Below are 19,603 nucleotides of genomic sequence, written 5' to 3'. Positions count from 1 at the left end.
GAGTAGATGGCTGTCCGAACAGATTCGACCACATGAGCGTTTACACTACGAAACATCCGGTCGAATGTGTTTTCGACTACAACTGGAATTGGTGGAAAGTGGACAAGCTCAAAACGTTTTAGACCCCGTTTACACCTGTATTTAGCCTCGTCCACTTGCGTTTTGGTCGATCGGATCACATCTTAATACCAGGTGTGAACAGGGCCTTAGAGTAAACATTGACTGCGTACTGTAGTTCACAATCCCTATAGGGCTCTCTGTAGACTCACTTCCTCTAGGACACAAACTTGTGGCGGACAATCCGGTAATTGATTGAGTTTAGTGGCTGTTTGTTCCTTATACGTGGTCTTGACTTGGGGAATGTTGGTCTGAAATGAAGGTCTGCTGCGAATGTAGCTCAAAAACCGTAAACTCAGCAGGAGGCTTGAGTTTCGCTAGCTAACTGCAAATATCCACAAATATACAGGGTATGGATCCATTCATACTCCTAAAGGGATACTCCACTTTTTTTGGAAATAGGCTCATTTTACAACTCCCCCAGAGTTAAACTGTTGAGTTTTACCGTTTTTGAATCCATTCAGCCGATCTCCGGTTCTGGCGGTACCACTTTTAGCATAGCTTAGCATACATCATTGAAGTGGACAAGACCATTAGCATTTCTAAAAAAAAAATGACCAAAGAGTTTTGATATTTTTCCTATTTAAAACTTGACTCTTCTGTAGTTACATCGTGCACTAAGACCGACGGAAAATGTAAAGCTGCGATTTTCTAGGCTGATATGGCTAGGAACTATACTCTCATTCCTGCGTAATAATCAAGAAACTTCACTGCCGTACCATGAGAGCAGCAGGCGTAATGATATGACGCAGCGCCTGAAAATAGTTCCGTTGTGTTGACGGAAGGTAGCCTATTTTCAGGCGCTGCGTCATATCATTACGCCTGCTGCTCTCATGGTACGGCAGTAAAGTTTCTTGATTATTACGCAGGAATGAGAGTATAGTTCCTAGCCATATCAGCCTAGAAAATCGCAACTTTACATTTTCCGTCGGTCTTAGTGCATGATGTAACTACAGAAGAGTCAAGTGCTAAGCAATGCTAAAAGTGGTACCGCCAGAACCGGAGATCGGCTGAACGGATTCAAAAACGGTAAAACTCAACAGTTTAACTCTGGGGGAGTTGTAAAATGAGCCTATTTCCAAAAAAAGTGGAGTATCCCTTTAACATGCAATCACATGAATCAGTGTCCCAACTGTGTAGCATTTGAGATGTATGAGCTTTGTATTCAATACAGGCCTCTAGAGAACCGGAAGCCAGTAGCTTCTTCTCAACCGAGGACGTGTTGTAGCTGTTGAAAGCGAGCGAGAATACCAACTCCTGATCTCCACAGGTCTTTCGTCTTGAGCGTGTTTAACAGGGTCTCAGGGGCTTGGGTGGGGTTTGTTTACTTTTACTTGCCCATTCGTTCTGCTCCGGCCCCGGCACGCTCAGGCATCTGCTGTAATCGATCCAAACGCACTTTAATCAGCAGGTTTGAAGGGCCTCACTAATAAACGCTCTGCTGCGTAGATGCCCCCCCTTCCCGCTTCCCAAATCAAACCCAGATGAAACTGCAAGGCCTGGATTACCGGCAGCTGTACTCGGAGTACCAGCGCTCCAAAAAAGAGGGGGAACGTTGTGTTTACGTTTGGCGTGTGTTGGGCCGACTATACAGTAGTTTCATTTTCCTCCCTCGGTGCTCTTTTCTGCTGTCAGTTCATTTTCTTTTGAGCTACTTTGCGTCGATCGAGCCAGAGCGGGCGGGCGAGCGGATGAGTTTTCGGGTGCTGCGGTCACGCTCGGATCTGGTCATGGAGGTCACGTCGGGATTCAGATCCCAGGTGTCGAGGTGAAGCGCCCACGATTTGGAGGCCGACTGGTGGGTCAGTAGAATCTGTTAGTCATTTTGAGGCTTTTAGTTTGGAAGAATAAAGACTTTGACAGCAATTGGGGGGTGATGGGGAGTCGTTTTTTTGTTGGAGACATGGTCTGAAAAGGTTTATGGGGCTGAGGTGGAAAAAGCGGGGCCGCCAAAATGTGGTACAGTACCACGCTTCCATCTTTTCTCTAGAGCTTGTGTAAGCTGTCAAAAACTCACTTGTTTTCCCCCCGTCTGCGCTTTTTTTTTTTTTACCTGATGACCTCCAATCCACAGTCCAACTCAAACGCAATGGGATTCCAATTAAAGGGCGCAAGGCTCTTGGGCCTTTCTGAAAGATGAATGTGGAAATATTTGACAGCAGGCGGTTAAAATCCCCCATAAATCCCCATTGTCTTTGTATCCGTCCCACAGGTATTTTCAAAGTGTCTGTGAAATAGGTCCCTTTCTGTGCCTTTGAAAAAGAATAACAAAAAAGTAAAAGGAGAAGAAAAACACTCCCTTTTCCACCTTTTTTTTCTTGCAAATATGGTTTTAATTAGGAATTTTGTCCTCCTTCCATCCATTGAGCTGTTGTTATTCTTATGTGGCTTTTTAAACTGTCCTGATGCTGGTTTGTTGGGTGGGAATTGTTTCGTATTGTTCCTTCTGGGTTTTGGCTGCGTGTTAAACTGATTACAGTATTAGCTTCCTCATTTGTAGTAGCGTGTTTGAAGAGTCTTACAATGTTAATGTATACGAGCATCTCCCCGTTGCCCCATATACAGACGTTAATGGCCATGTGTTGAATACATCTTTTCATGATGACATTCAACCATTTACTGTTCTGTTTCTAGTGGATTATATATCAAAGTACCAAGCACTGTAATGAAAAACATAAATATGGATAAATTGTGATGTTGTGCTTTATTTTGGAAATTAATTAAATACAATTTTATTATATTTTACATTGTTTTACAAAACTAATATATTTTACTAAATATATATTTTTATATTATGGTTTAATTTAGAAAATTAATCAATTCAATTTTAATTATTAATTTAAATAAAGTTTTATATATATATATATATATATATATATATATATATATATATATATATATATATATATATATATATATATATATATATATATATTTGTTTTTTTTTTAATAATAATAAAATATCTGACTTTTAATATTTTGGTTTTATTTTAGAAAATAATAAAACATGTTAATATAAGCTTCAGTAGCATTTCTCTGTCCCCACTATATATCCCTCTCTTCCATTTGTATGTCTTTTTTCCAAAGTGTCTGTGGGTTGGAACTTGGTTTTGAATGGATTGTAGCTGCGTGTTGAACGACCGTCCTCCACACACGGACACCAGGACTAGTGTGTTTCACATTAGTGAATGGTTTCCTGCACTGCCTGGACTACAGTGGCCAATAACTGCTGCCAACACCGAGTGGCACATTAATCACACACACACACACACACAACCACTAACTTCTATTAATACAGGCCTGAGTAAATTTGATCGAATTTGGAAAGTTTGCAACATGGAAAAATGAAGCAAGATAATTGAATCAGTTGAAATGATTTGAATGTAACTTAGCATTTTCAAACTATTCAAGAGCTGAAAGAAAGAGTTTTTTTTAACCACAGTGGTAAAGTGGACTTCAATGGCGACCCAACACAGACCTAATATTTTTTGTCATTTGCGAAAGTATATATATGCATGTGTGTGTGTATTTATATAAATAAATTACTATTGTTAAATAATGAATTAACACAACAGGCTAAATAAGAAAATGTATCTTTTTTTTTTCTACTTTTTAGTTCATTTTTGTGTACAAATCATGTTTATCCTTCCTGCTGTGATCTTAGTTTTATTTGATTTTACCCTGTGTCATTTTTTCATTGTTTTTGACGATAAAAGCATATATAGTTAGCTACATTCATTTTCTTTGTACTAGCTTTTTATTCGATTTATTTGACTAGTTGTGTTTATTAGGTGTCACCTGAATGAGTTTGATTGGATGAACACCAACAAGAAAAGTCTTTTTAAAGCCTATTCATTTAGCTGTCTATAACTATGCATATGGTTAGTTGCTTTTTATTTATATTTGCATTTTATTATTTGCATTAAACCTCGTTTTACCCTACCGTCCACGTCAGAACAGACTAGCAACCCATGTTGTGTTGGTGACCAGTCGAGAACCACTCATCTGGAGGTAATAATGTGGATTTGCTCTCTAATAGATCGTCAAACCCGATGCCATGAAATTGTCCAGCTACTTTTTCATTTTCATCTGTTATTTGTCTCCATAACGTTACGTCAAACACAATCACATGCAGCTGCCCGTTTTGCTGGCTAGTTTTCCAGCTTTCAGTCTTTTTTCTTTTTCTTCTTTATGATTCCCGTGTCCTAAGCTGTCACCAGCATTCACTGGATGTCATTCAGCAGATGTTTATTAGCAAACAAGTTGTGTTTAGCTCCCCGACGAGGTGGCGCTGTGAATGTGATGGGGTTTATTTGTCTGTGGAATAACAGGAACGCATTAGTGTCAATAGAACAGCCGCTCAATTACTCGAGCGATTTGACGGGCGTTTATCCCGGGCGTTTGTGGACACACCTGCCCATCATGCTCTTGTTTCCACTGCTCATTAGATCAGACATGAGCAACACACTGTGCTTTTCCTTGGCGGATTTCAGATGGCTTGGACTTTCATGTGGAACAATACATCCATGCGGTGGTTATATATATATTCAGCCCCTCGCGCGTAATGGCCGTAAGTCAATCACCTGCTTGCCGTCGAGGGTGAGCGGAAGAAGTTGAGACTTTAATGAGATTCCCAACTTCATCCAAGTGGGACGTGGGTGGGAAACCAAAGAATTTCCTCATGGCGAGAGCCAAAGAATGAAAAGAAAAGGTGGAGAGGCGCTTTTGAAAGAACAGCAGCGGCCCATTCATGAAGAGTTTTCCTCTCTGTTTTGTTCATTATGCTAAAATGGAGATTGAAGGGCTTCAACTTGATGGTAGCTTTCAGAAAAGTCAGTTAGTTAGCTGGTTTGTGCTATATGTGTGGTTGAGGATCTTATGGTCACTGGTATATGAATATAGCTTCATGTTTAATGTGTTTGGCATTTTGACTTAGGTTTTTTTGATGTGTTTTTATGTGGCTGGTTTAAATTTCAGCAGCCATGTGCTGATAATGTTATAAGACTGACTTGTGCTATAAAATAGATGTATGGGAATATACATACACACAATGTTCTGCTCAAAGACTAGCACAAATCACAGCTTAACATCCACATTGGAGCATGATTATAGTTTTTACTCCTGTTTTATTACCCACTGTCATGCTGCCGTGTGTGTGTGTCTCTAGCACGCTTCACTACTGCTGTGTGCTCATGAACTCTTTACACACACTCAGACAAAAACACCGGAGCTTTAACTCTTCTGCACATCTTTGTTCAGGAGACGTGCGTGTTTTGTTCAAAGTCCATCATCCCTCAAGCGCCCACTGTGTCTGATCTTTGTCCTCGCTCCTGTTCAGCGGCTTTCCAGTGTCCATCATGCTTTGGGTCTGTCCGAGCATCTTATGTCTCTTCTTATGTATTTACTATTTGAATTTATTCTCCAAACAAGGTTGATGTAGTTTTACATTTTTGTTTTTTATGTTAAAGTCCCCCTGTGGTTAAAATCAAGGTTTTAATATTCTTTTTATGTCTATTTGATGTTTTTAATATGCTTTAAGACAAACCATGTGCAAATTCATAAGTCAACACCATTGCTGAGTATTTTCTCCTTAAAACGGCAGTGAACCAAAGACAGTCTCAAACACACGGTTTGAAATCGCTGGTGTTTCTGACGTCACAAACTACCTTGTAACCAATCAGATCAACGTGTGATCTAGAGGCGGGGCTCATTTGCATATTCATAGAACCGCGTATACTAAATGAGGCGAGGCTGTAGAGTTACATTCAAGCTATTTTAAGGCATTTTTTTTAAACTATGGAAAAAATGCTTGAATGTCATTTTGGTGATTAAAGATGAGTTTAAGGGATAAGATTATTGACTACAGGGGAACTTTAAAGTCCCTGTAAAGTCAAAATTAAGTATGTGTTTTGAGTTTGTCACACCACAGAAAAATGTGTTATTAGTCACCCAGCCAAATTTGAATGATAAAAAAAGTCAGCAAGTACATAAAATAAGCTATCAAAATCTTGAAAAAATGAGCAGTAATCTCTGCCCTCAAACGCTGGGGGCGTGTCCACTGGCTGCGCTGAAACCACGCCCACTCGCGGGAAAGCTACCGTCGACTCGCCACACTCAACTCTACAGCCGGAATGGATGCTCGCACGGTGGGCACGCACTGCCGATGATTGCACCAGTTGTCGGCGCGACGGGAGGATGAAGGCTGAGGCGGGAGTCGGTTCGGCCCAATTCACCAGTAACAGCGGATTATCAGTGAATCCCAGACAGTTATCTCCGACGAAAGTTTATAAAACTATCCCGTGTAAAATGATCACTTACAGAGGCGGGTTTTGGCGGTGATCCTCAGCTCTCCATCAAGGTGGCTCTTCACAAAATTAATCCACTTCTTCTTGATGTAATCGTTTTTCGGAAATTTAAACAAGGACACCGATCTGTTTTGTACGTGATCCAGTGATCGCATCCAGGTAGTACGCATTTCCGTGACGAAGGCATAGCTAGTAGCTAGCAATCTGTAGGCTGTGTTACTAATAATAGTACTGACAGTAACTCGCGATTGAGCGGCACACTGATGTGAATCTGCTCTATAATATTGTTAGGAGCGGCCAGCCTCAGGGCTCCAGTGCGTCATCAAGTAGGGGCGTGTCCAGGAGCTCAAGGGCTCCAGTGCGTCATCGAGCCCTGTTTTAACCCCGCCCATAAAATCCGGAAAATAGCAATGGTGAAAAACTGTTTAACGGTCTAACTCCACAATTCAGTACTTCACAGTTCACAGTCTTTGTAATATGTTTTAGCAATACATTTCTAACATTTATAAAGTGTTTAGATTTTTTTTTTGAAATTGCCTTTACAGGGACTTTAAGTGTTTTTTTATTATTTATTAATAAATAATCACTATTAATAATATTTATTACATTTAGTTTAGTTTTCCGTCATTGTTAGATTTAGTTTCCTTTAATGTTTTTTTTATTATTATTATTATTTCTAGTTTAATTTCATAATTATTATTATTTTTTTTAATTATCGCTGCCGAAGTTAACTACACTAACTAGTAAAACATATTTAGTTTAACGCCTTTACATTTTTTGTGCACAGTCTAGTGTAATTTCTATCCAGTGACATTTTTGTTTAATGGAATATATATAATTAAATAAAATTACAATAAAATAGATATTTATATTATTATTATTATTATTATTATGATAAGGTACTTGAGTTTAGTTAAAAAAATTTATATTTATATTTTTTATTAGTATAATGAAAATGTACTTTATTTTGTATTTTTGTACCATGAATGTTAGCTTTTATTTTTACTTCAGTTTCATTAAGTTTTTGTTAAGGATGCTAACATTTGTCTGGCTGGACCTTCTGAGGTTTTCATGGCTTGATCTGTCCCTTATTCTTCATCTTCCATGAGAAGCGTTTTGCTGAGACGGCGACCGTTTCGCTCTGGCGCTCCTTTAGCTCACTTATGAATGTCTGTCTTGTGTTGCTACGTCTTTTTTGTACTTTATATAACACTCTTCTTGTGTGCTAGCAGGCGGCGGGACCACACTGTCCCGAAGCCCACCGGAGAAAAACTGCCCCTCCATTTAAGCAAGATGGAAAAGAGTTTAAAAAAGAAAGGCTTCTTTTTAAAGCAGAAAAAAAAAACCTGTCGTAGAGTGCGCACGCATGCACAAACATGACACTTATCTCAACCCCTACTTTTGCAAAAACCACCTTTCTGGAAGCGGCCCCGAATAAACAGACACCTATCCATGTGAGCGAGGACGGGAAATGAAAAAACCTGGCTGCAGGAGCTCCAGTGTTGACCTTCCCGCGGTTCATTTTAAATTACATCTCTTCAGAGGTAAAAATGTTGTGGTGAGGATCTGACTTTCCCTCGTGCTTCTCTCTCTCTCAGGAGATGGATTTAGAAGCTGTTGTGGTCAGGGGGCATTAGGGCTGATCTGCATTTTCCACAGGGGAGTGTTTCGGCGTCTCCCTCTCGGCCCCGCGGCGTCAGGCTCGAGGTGGACGCTGGTATTTGTGCAGTGCGGTGCCACACATTTGCCTCACTTATTACAGATCAGAACAGCCCGTCTGATGACCACACACTCTTGAGCCAGGCCGTGCCGCGGGCTGGTGGAGTGCGGCCTTGAGTATGCTTACAAAACCCCTGTTAAAACTGGATGGAACTGGCCGGTTTTGGCCTTTTTGCCATGTTTCGAGAGATGGAGATAGTCGAGAGAGGACTGTTCGGTGTGTGCTAGCTGCGAGGCCACACTGTTTTACATTAGTCCTCCTTAAAACAAGATACATTTACTTGAGAAGTAACACTCCATGCGATATCAAGGCTTATTTTCGTACGAGTGCATTTTGTCACTGCACTGGCAGATTGTATTTCACTTTTTTTTTTCTTTTTTTTTAACTAGTGCATTAAGACAAAACTACACCTGCATTAAAATACATTATCTAAAAACAAGTCTTAATATCTTATGTAATGTGTGTGTATATATTTATATACACACACACACACATAACGTATCCATTAACATGTCCCTATATAACCTCTTCGCATCAAACGAATGAAGTTTTCATTCATTTCTTTCTAAATCAGTTCGGTTTTCCATAGAACACAAAAAGAGACATTTTGAAAAATCAAATTACTCTTTTTCCATAAAAGGACAGGTCACTCAACATTGACTATAGCTGTCAAGCTCCCAAAAACACAATATAAGTAGTCCATATGTCTCATACACTAGATTCAGAAGGATACGTTTGGTCTTTGTGTGAAGAGACTAAATCGTAAATCATTATTCACTGACAATCTTCCTAAACTGTCATATGTCATTCACAATTGTGTACTTTTACAGATTAAAAATGACCAGGTTTGATGCAATACTGAATTGGTTTTCACTTGTGTTGGAAGCAAAAATGACGTGTTAGTTTCGAATTTTGCAATTTCAAAAATGACTTCAGAAGACTTAAAATACATTGTTGTGTGGGAATAAGCGGAGTAAAGATTCTTACTTTTGTGTTTCATGGAAAAAATAACTACATACAGGGTTCGGAAAGACATGACGAGGGTGAATAAATCTTCCATTTTCCGCTTTAAGTCTGACAAGCTTATACTTACAGGTTTAAAAACAGGGTTTCTGTATTTCTACATGATTTTTAGCGTTTGTTTCCTCCTTTCTCCCCCATCAATGTCATCCTTGTGCTCGGGTCTGATGGCTCTGCTGGTTTAAACAGCTTCTTAATTGGCCTGACAACATCTCATAAAGGTCATGTGCTTCCTGAGCTGCCATTCAAGCTCTCAGTGTGAATCAGACTTAGAGAGCATGTCAATGTCCAGACTCTTCCTGCAATTAAAGTCAAGCACATGCACCTCTCTGAATTAGCGCCTGCTCCGTGTGCCTGGATGTTGAGCGTCTGTTTGTTGTATGGAGCTGACGTCCCGTTTATGAAGTGGTCGTATGGCGCTTGCTGGGGGTCACGGCGGTCAGAGGTCACGTCTCCTCCTGGATCACGCTATAAGACGCTCTTTATGAGGAGCGCAGCGTGGGAGGGCCGACGCGTTTGTTGAGTTTGGGATTTAACTAGATTTGATGTTACGGCCCACCCAAGGATGTGTTATCGGAGTTTGTTCTGCTTTGTTTCGCTCAAAATGATTGAATCTTAGAAGATCCCTTTAACTGTTGTGTGCATTTGAAATGTATATCACGTGTGCTCATGGTAACCCACAATTCACATGAGTTATGTCTAAGAAAAGTTCTTATGATCTAATATCTATGATAAACAATATTGTTAATCGATACAGTTTTGTCTATTTTTAAACAAAATTACTCTTCCTAATTACTTACTGTAAGTGGAATTGTGTGAAATATGGACAAACCAGATCTTTTTAGTGAATTAAAATACACCCTATGAATCTTTAGTGACTTTTCAGGCATGAATTACATTTAATATTTGCAGTGTTGGGTGTAACGCATTACAAGTAACGTGAGTTAAGTAATCAGATTACTTTTTTTTCCAAGTAATGAGTAAAGTAACGCATTACTTTCAAATTTACAAGAAAATGGCTGAGGTAATTTGTCAGATAAGTAACGCACGTTACTTTGTTTTTTCCATTTATAGACTGAAGCCAGCCCAGCCCAGGTGAGAAAAAGTAACGCAAAAGAAACTTAACGCATTACTTTCTATAAAAAAGTTACTAAGTAATGCAATATTGTAATGCAGTAACTTTCCCCAACAATAGCATTGACTATATATTACATAAACATACTAAAGAAATGAATAATGTTGTAATATGTTTCATTGATTTTTATAAAACACTATATTAGTGGTGGAATGTAGGGAATAGTGAATGAGGGTATAGGAGGATTTCGAAGTTATAGAGGATTTCGAACACAGCCTGTATGTTTTTGATTCACTAAAATGAACCATTTCATAGGAGTCATTTGTTTGGGAATCAGACCACACTGGTCCCACTGTATATTTTGATTCACTAAAAAGAATCAGCTCAATTGAGTCATTTTGTTCGGGAATTAGACTCACATTCACACTGTATGTTTTTGTTTCACTAAAAAGAACCGGTTCATAAGAGTCATTCATTCTGGAATCGGACTACACTGGTCACTCTGCAAGTTTTTGATTCACTAAAGAGAGCCAGTTCATAAAAGTAATTCATTTAGGAATCAAACTAATCTGATTGTGGTCTATTTTTGATTCACTGAAAAAAAAAACTGTCATAAGAATCGTTCGTTCGAGAATTGGTTGTGCTTTCTTTTCACATTGTAGATTCAGAAGTCATTTGGTTCTAGTTTATATATATATATATATATATATATATATATATATATATATATATATATATATAATGAAACCAGTTCTGAATAACAAGTATTTGGTTTTCAACCCCAATGATTTTGCATTCTCCAGGCGTTTTTGTATTTCCAAGTTGGACACTCAAAGAAAAGAAACCTAAAGGTGAACACAGTAGGAAGATGAAGAACAGACCCATTGTAATTCCCCGTCGGGTGAGTCCCGTCTTAGACTGAGGTGACCAAAGACGTGTTTGTGTGGTCCAAGACAGCTGCTTCTGAATCCCGCTCAAGCTTTGTCAGTGAGGGACAGTAAAGTATGAACACACACACATCATCTCTGTGCTTACAGCTGAGATATTGTTCTTTCATGAGCAGAAGCGAAGACTGCAGGCTGTGTTTTTGGGCCGCGCTCCTACTGTCACGCTCTGAGCCCCTCTGAGCTTTACCACTTTATGAGGCCTGTGTTTACACTTTCACAAAGTGTGTGCACGTGTGTGTTCTCCAAGTCACCCGCAGTGCAAAAATGTGTGTCCTCGGGCTTCTTGTTGTAATTCAAGGTAGGTAGTGGCGTTGAGTTCACATCCTCTTGCCCTTCACAGCATTTCTTTTGTCTATTAATTGTTCACAAGACTAGAACATTTGTTAATGAAAAAAAAATTATAAGGTCACATTGTACACTAGCAAAGACCGGCCTGTTCGCGTAACAACTGACACAAGCTGTAAAACAAAGTGTTTTGGAGGTTTATTTGAAAAATGTACTGCAATATGATGTTAATTTAACGGGAACATCATACAACAAGGTTCAGTTTGTTAACTTTAGTTAATGCATTGATTTTAGTTTTACTTAAGCCTTGGCAAATGGCTTAAATAAAATAAGTTTAAAGTCCTCCTGAGGTTAAAATCAAGCTGAATCAGTTTCTGGTTGAAAAACATATAGGATTTAAAGACCGAATGAATCAGGTATTCAGAGCTGGAGTGAGTGAGTGGAGTGTTACATTCAAGCTATAAGGCATGAAGAAATTATTTTCACAGCAATTTTTTTTTATGTCATTTTGATAATCAAAGATGAGTTTTAAGGGATACAATTATTGACTGCAGGGGGACTTTAAGTTTTTTATATTTAATTTCAGTCATTGGTTATTTTATGGATATTTAACTTGTTTTTTTTTATGGTTTTAGTTTTACTTTTAGTGAACTATATCTAATAGCCCTGCATTGGACTACAACAAAATGGGTTTGTTGTTCAGGTGGTCTTTAACAGCCCTGAGGCGAAGCTAGTGATAATTAACTTATGTTTAAATGTCTCGTCTGCCAAGAACACATTCCTCGCCCAGAACCGAAGCCGAATCTGTTCTCGGCACAGCCGGCTCTGCTGATGTAGGTCCAGGTCATTAGGTTGCGAGACGTAATAAACATTGACTAATGGGGTTGTGTCATTTGTTTTCGGTTCAACTTCATGAGCTCACGCTTGCTTCATCTCGCCTGGTGCTGATTTGCATTTAAACCTCTGAAAACCTGTGAGATAATGCTGATGCAGATGTGTGAAAAATGAAACTCTTGTATTTCCTTGCTTGTCTTTATTCTAGAGCACGGTCTGCGGGTTGACGGTGCATCTAAGGATCTCCGTTTTGGGCCAAACACGGAACCAAATTGAGAACGAATGTCTGATAACGAGAGCCAGGCTTGTAGAATGATCTGGCATTCCCACGCTAGCGTTAACACACTTTTACACACGCTGCGGCCCTCCAGGTGAGCTCTCGTATGAGTCGGGTGTTGCGTTGGAAAGTTGATGCTTTGGATTTCAGAGATGGACTACGCCTCGAGTTGGCAGCAGCGCTGAGCTTTATTACGTGTGGGCCGGTAATGGTTTTATTCCTTGAGTCATTCCACCCTTTTCCAGCAGTGTTTCTCTGTATCCTGACAACAAACACCAGCAAATCGCTCTCAAAGCATCCTTTATTACTGTGTGTGGAAGATGTTTGACAGGCATTAGTGATTGAGAGCAGCTGTCTAGCTAGCAGACTAGCAGGATGATTATGTATCCATCCATCCATATATCCATCCATCACTCCATCCATCCATCCATCCATATTTTACATATATATAGATATTAGTGCTGTCAAACGATTAAAATATTTAATCGCGATTAATCGCATTAATGCCATAGTTAACTCGCGATTAATCGCAATTAATCGCACATTTTTATCTATTCTAAATGTCTCTTGATTTCTTTTTGTCCCATTATTTTGTTCTCATTTTAATGCTCTTATCAACATGGAAAAGTGGATTGGCTTGCTTTGTGCAAATGTTTTTTATTGAAAACAACATTGGCATATACTGTGTTCAATTTCACACTAACATTCTCACCTGGAGCAAATAATCTCTCACACAATGTAACACTGTCCATCAATAAAAGGGTGAAAGAAATACTGACGAGGTCCTGATATTGACGAGGGGGCGGAAAATTCGCATCAGCTGTGTGTGTGTGTGTGCTTGGCCATCAAGTGGTATTTCAGACTGGACGTGCTGCGATGGTGATAGCTCAGTTCACAACGACAAAACACAGATCACTTTGGTCTTGTCAATGGAACCATTTGGCAACTTTTTAAAAGTCAACTTTCCATTCAGAATCTTATTGGCATCCATTTCGGCGTCTCGCGCTCGTCATCCACTCAAAACATAACGTTAACCAACTATTTGGCCGGCTCGCAAGCCCAAACAAGTGTGTGCGGCGTGCCTGTTGTTTTGTTTCCGGTCTAGCTAGATCTGCTTGTGCTTTGGTCGACGAAGCAACAAAACGTCCTCGCGTGGCGCAAGCCATTGAAATGAATGGGTTTCATAGCATAGCGCAGCGCATGCCGCGTCCTGTTGCAAAAGCATGTGAAAAAAACGACAAAGTTTGCTAGGCCAAAAAGACCGTTAATCGCGCGATAAAAAAATTAACGCCGTTAAAATGGGTTTGCATTAACGCCGTTAATAACACATTTAACTGACAGCCCTAATAGATATATATACATCTATAATTTTAATGAATTAATTTACAGTTATTTATTTATTTAATATATAAAATATTTTAATTGATAATTCTGGTTTCTGTATTATTATTGTTGATTTAATTTGTTCATTTATATTTGTTCATAATAATATTCAATTCAATTCAAATTTATTTGTATAGCGCTTTTCACAATACATATTGTTTCAAAGCAGCTTTACAGAAAGTGCATTTCAGAAATGTACATAGAAGAATATAGTTAGTTAATCATCATGTATTAATTTAGGGCATAACATATCGCCGGCGTTGAGTCGTCTCTTCACAGGCGTCGAGTCGTCTCATCGCAGGTGTTGGGGCATCTGAAGTCTCCGTGAGAGGCTGGATACAAACTTTACAGCAAATACAGCAAAACTAATAATTTATACAACTTGAAATGTTTTAAACGTATTAGTATATTAAGAAACAAACAATAACCGATATTGCTAAAATGTATTGTTCATTGTTAGTTCATGTTACCTAAGGCTTTAACTAATGCTAACTTTATTGTAAAGTGTTACCAATTTAATTACGTTTTCATATAAAGCAAATAATGATAAAATTAAAGGGGTCATATAATGCCATTTTTGTACAAGCTAATATGATTCTTTAGGGTCTAAATTAAAAGTTTGTAATATACTTTAATTAAAAATTCTCATTAGTATTGTAAGAAAACACTTATTTTACCTGGTCAAAAACAGCTCTGTTTTCAGCACGCCGTTTCAGTGCATATGACTTTAAATGATAATGAGCTTTGCTCACCCCGCCTCTCTGTTCTGTGTGTACACCGTTTTTGTTAAAAAATAACACAATAACCATAACGCGTTGTTCAGTATAAACGTGGGATTATGAATTATATTGAGAACATCATACATAGAAAACATGCCGTAATGTACCCTGAGTGTAAACCTTAGACGCATTCATTGTGAAGCGTGCAGCTAGCGATTTGCAAAGATTAATATAAATATTAATATAAAGTTTAATAAAACGTTACACTTACTTCAGTTGTTCTAGAGGTTCAGCAGGAACACGAATATCTGGTACCGATCCTTTTTTCATGAGCAGCTTCTTAGCAAAACCAGCTTTATACTGACCCTCGTTTATAAAGCAGTCTGCTGAGAAATGATTCGCGCAAAATGAGAGCATTGACGTTGCTCGTGGGGAATATTCCCTTCGAAAACAAACTCAGCCACTGCGTCTTCAGCGGTTCGGATTTAGGAACATTAAAATGACTGCTGTGTTCGTTATTACACCCAAGAACAGAACACCACAATCGCTTAGACGCCATTCTGCTCATAGACAGTGCTCCAGCATATCAACAATGACCGCGCCGGTCCGCCCAGACTATGATTGACAGCTCCCTCACGAGCGAGGGCGGGTCTGTGTTGAAACGCTGCTGTCAATCAACAATCGTGGGAGGGGCTTCTGACCGTGTGACGTCACATGGTCGAACGGCTCGATTTGAGGCAGGGGAAAACATATAAGGAGATTAAAACAAAAACACTGGATGGATTTTTATCATTTTATGATGGTTGTGTACAGGCACTGCCAACACACATTTCACTACAATCAACTTGTAAAAGTGCATGTACCATTATATGACCCCTTTAAATAAAGCCATAAAACACTAAATATATATATATATATATATTTAAAAAATGGCTTCAAGAGAAAAGCAGAAAAGTTTAGAAAGCCTGTACTTATGAACTTCATGGCACATTTTCTGCACGATGGACATCCACATGCAGTGACACGGATCACCTGAGACGAATGTTGGTATCAGGTGAACTGGGTCGATGATTTCTTTATTCAATGCATACAGTTCTCGGCTAACACACACACATGTGGACATGCTCTTAATTCAGAGGCTCATTTTGTAAACCTTTGTCTACTAATTGGACATCTCACCAATCCCATCTCCAGCATTCATCCCCCCGTTTCTACAGAATGCTGAGGTTTGAGCAATAGTATCCCAGTTTGTTATCTGTCATTTCTTCATTCCTCTCCATTGTTCAGTTAAATCCCCCTCCATCCTTCTCTTTCACTCTACTTACATTTGTGGTCCATGATATCCACATGAGCTCTGTGTTCACTACATTCTTCTATCATTATTCTTTAATTTTCTCTATTTTTCTTCATCATTCCAGTCTTCCCGGTCCCCGTCTTCTCTATCTCCAATGCTAGTGTCAGCATTCTTGTGGTCCTTGGCCCCGGGCCGGATTCAAACCCTGTGAGAGGCCAATCCAGACGGCTCATGCGCCTTTCAGATACTCAAGAATCTATGTAGAAACCACTAGGCTATATATATGAGGGAACATTTTTATTTGAAAGATGTTTCGATTTTGATATCTTCAAAACAACTTGAACTGCTGATGAACTGGCCTGTGTGGTTTTGCTGCAGAAAATCTGATAAGACCTGAAGACAATCTCCCAAATGACTCTCCATCACTTCCTTCCAACATAACCCGTCCTCTGATTTCGTTGGTCTGTTTTCCTGCTACTTATCCAACATCAAACAACAATCTCACAGACAGCAATGGACAAAAAAAGATGCCAAGCCTGTTAGAGTGAATGTGACTTCACAAATTGTAGTTTTTTTTATGTCCTTCGTTATGTGGAATTACTCACCGATATAGTTTATATTGTCATTAGTTATATATGTAACGTATGCCAGAAAGAGCTGTTTGTGTAAACCTCACTCCCCTGGCCTAAAGAGGCGCTCTAGCGGCTGATGCTAAAGGCTTGAATCCCGCTCGAAGCGGGTTGAGTAGGACAGGTTACATTTGGTGCCGTGACCCGGATGGGAGTGAGGTTTAGGGGGGTGAGTGTAACGGAGGCAAGCTAGTAAGAGCTGTTTGTGTAAACCTCACTCCTCTGGCCTCAAGAGGCACGCTAGCAAGACGCTAGAGACTGCGATCTTTAGCTCCATTGACGGCGATCCTTTTTTGAGGCCTGCACAGATCTGCTACGCTGCTGCTGCTGCTATTGGTTATTACCAATACATGCATGACACGCTGTTGTGAGCAAGTAAGACATGCTTACAATATAGCGCACATGAATTACTCGTAGCAGATCTATACAGGTGGAGCTGGGGAAGGTGGAGGGTTTCGGAAAGCGCGCTGCAACAGCAAACACCAAGCATTCGAAGGTTTTGCAGCGATATCACACCTTGGAAAAATTGGAAACACTTCAGGAGTTACAAAGTCGTTATTTGATTGGTTGAATTCTAGAAGATTTCTGGGAGACGTGAGAAGAATGAACCAAAGCCGCTGTGATGCCAAACCCCCTCATGGAAAAAGAAAGCTGTCGTGTGCACAGCTGTGACAATAAACTCAGGATCAGAAGTATGTGAAGAATGTGAAGTTGGCAGCGTAGACTCTTTAAAATACGTCCAAGAGTTTTACACGCTGGTCGGTTATTTTTGGGACATCGACATTACATTTTCATGACGAACTGTGATTGGTTGCTTTACATGTCAGTCAGATGTCCTCTTTGACAAATGAAGGCTGCTATGGAGTCCAGACCTTCTGCCTTCAGTCTACATTAACTTACTTTAACTATCTTGACCAATAAGATTCTCTTCAATTTGAATATATCTTCCGGAGTACGATTCAGTTTGCTTTGTTTAATGTGGCTCAAATGTTCAGTCTGTTCAGGAGCGGGTTGTACTGCTGGTGTGCCGGTTGTTTGGCAGATGAAGGTTTTCAGTGTACAAAAAGCTGCGGAAATCATGATCTGTAAAAATTTGAATTGATATCAGATGGACTGGACTAAGGATGCATAATACATCAGCACCATATCACTTATTGGTCATTATTTCAATTTTTTTCATTAGTAAATATTATATATAATTCCATGTATGATTTTTAATTGCATGATAAATCATGGCAAATATTTGACCTTTAACCCTCTGGGGTCTAAGGTGTTTTTGGGGTCCTTGAGATGTTTTGACATACTCTGACATTTGTGCTTTTTTCAGTTGCTTATAAACAAATTACTGGCAAAGGTGTAATTACACTCTATTTAGCACAAACAGGGCTACCATAATATGTTATCAACATGTATGTACATGTTTGTATTTTTGAGAGAATATTGTTTATGCGTGGTTATTGAAAAAACTAAAACTTAAAAGTGAATGCCGGCATCTATCACTACTACTATTATTATTAATAATAAATAAAACATGCAGCGCATCAGACTATTCAGTTATTTAATTCAATTGCAGTCTTTGATTTGATAATCACACTGTATATTGTGATAATCGTGCAACCTGTATTTATTTATTTTTGATTATACATTCGATATGAATAATTATTAGCTTTTCATCAACATCCGAACCCCCCTGTAGTTCTCACAAATCTCAGTTTGGGGAACCCTGGTCTACATGGTAAGGTTCATACTCTAGTTTTTGCCTGTAGGTATGTAAAGTAAGGTATTAATGGCAAGAATGAGGCATAAACCAGGAAAAACAAATGTGAGGAGGAACCTCTTTTCCTAAGACACACAAATCTATGTTAAGCCCTGGCGTCATCACCCTAGAACAGTATGAAAACGGCATGACAAAAAGAGAAAAAGAAAAAAACAAGGAGCAGAACAATATTTACTCAGCAGTAATTTTCTGTGGAATTTTTTGGAAGATAATTTGAAAAAGTCAGCTCGGGTGTCTACAATAGGCCCTTTGAGCAGCTCAGTTTGAGTCTGGCTTTGGCGTTCAGCCAGAGAACCAGCTCTCTTAAAATCACAGAATAAAGGAGACCTTTTGTTGAAAAGCTGGAAAGCAGACGCACACACACGTTCAGCTACCCACTGCCGTCGACACAGCAGACCCGCCTGTTTCTCCTGTGACTGACGTGTGCTTGTATGTTTCGCTGGTCAAATTTGCCTCCCTCTGATGTCTTGTTCTCTCAGTTTGAGTCGATAGGTAATGCTGTGTGAGAGTTTCTGTTGTTTTTAATTGTTTGACATGATCGCGCTCATTACTAATGGAAATGCTATTAGTGCTGGACAGCGGTGGGCTGTTTTATGTGTTTGTGTTGTTAAACGGGTTTAATATACAACAGATTGCAGCTGGATGGTTGTAGATAAGCAGACTTTGGAAGTAGTGCAAGCTTTTGTTGCGAAACCCTTCCAAATGTACCTGTAAAGCAGGTGGGTGGTCAGTAAAGGATGTGTGTAACAACAAACAATCCTCATTATGTTCAGTCCAGTGACGTAGATGGAGGTAAAACTGCACCTATTAGATTTGGCAATTGTTTGGTTTTAATAAAAAATCCCCTTTTTACCTCAGGCTTTCTCCATAAAGGGAAAATATATTACCTTTCCCTGGCACTCAAATCCTAAAATTCCTCATAAAAGCTTTGTGTGGTGCGTTTGCAGATGGCATATAGGATGCTAGCACTCTCTCTGTGTTCACATTTATTTTCGTTTATTAAGTCTTATTACCAAAACATATTAAACAAAGACATGCGTTCAACATCAGTAAACCTAATTGACTCTGCTGCTAATATGACCAGCTAGCTTGAGCGAAAAACAGAAGAATGTAAAACAAAAATTATTTGTTTGTTTTATTTGCAGCTTTTTGAAAATACCATCATACATATACACACATCTCCATATAGACAAAAGAAAGGTATAAAAAAAGAGCTTCCCA

At 39.1% G+C, this 19,603-nt stretch overlaps 1 protein-coding gene across 3 annotated transcripts in view; it reads left to right on the top strand.

Moving 5' to 3' along the window:
* coro7 (coronin 7) overlaps positions 1-19,603 on the top strand; it is a 173,905-nt gene that overhangs the window by 74,367 nt on the left and 79,935 nt on the right. The gene's annotated exons all lie outside the window — the stretch shown is intronic.

The sequence above is a fragment of the Rhinichthys klamathensis genome, unplaced genomic scaffold (assembly GCF_029890125.1).
Source record: "Rhinichthys klamathensis goyatoka isolate OS25496 unplaced genomic scaffold, OSU_Roscu_1.1 h1tg000185l_1, whole genome shotgun sequence".
NCBI classification, from domain to species: Eukaryota; Metazoa; Chordata; class Actinopteri; order Cypriniformes; family Leuciscidae; genus Rhinichthys; species Rhinichthys klamathensis.
Note: the sequence above shows the minus strand (reverse complement) of the source record. Positions and strands in the feature narration are given on the sequence as shown.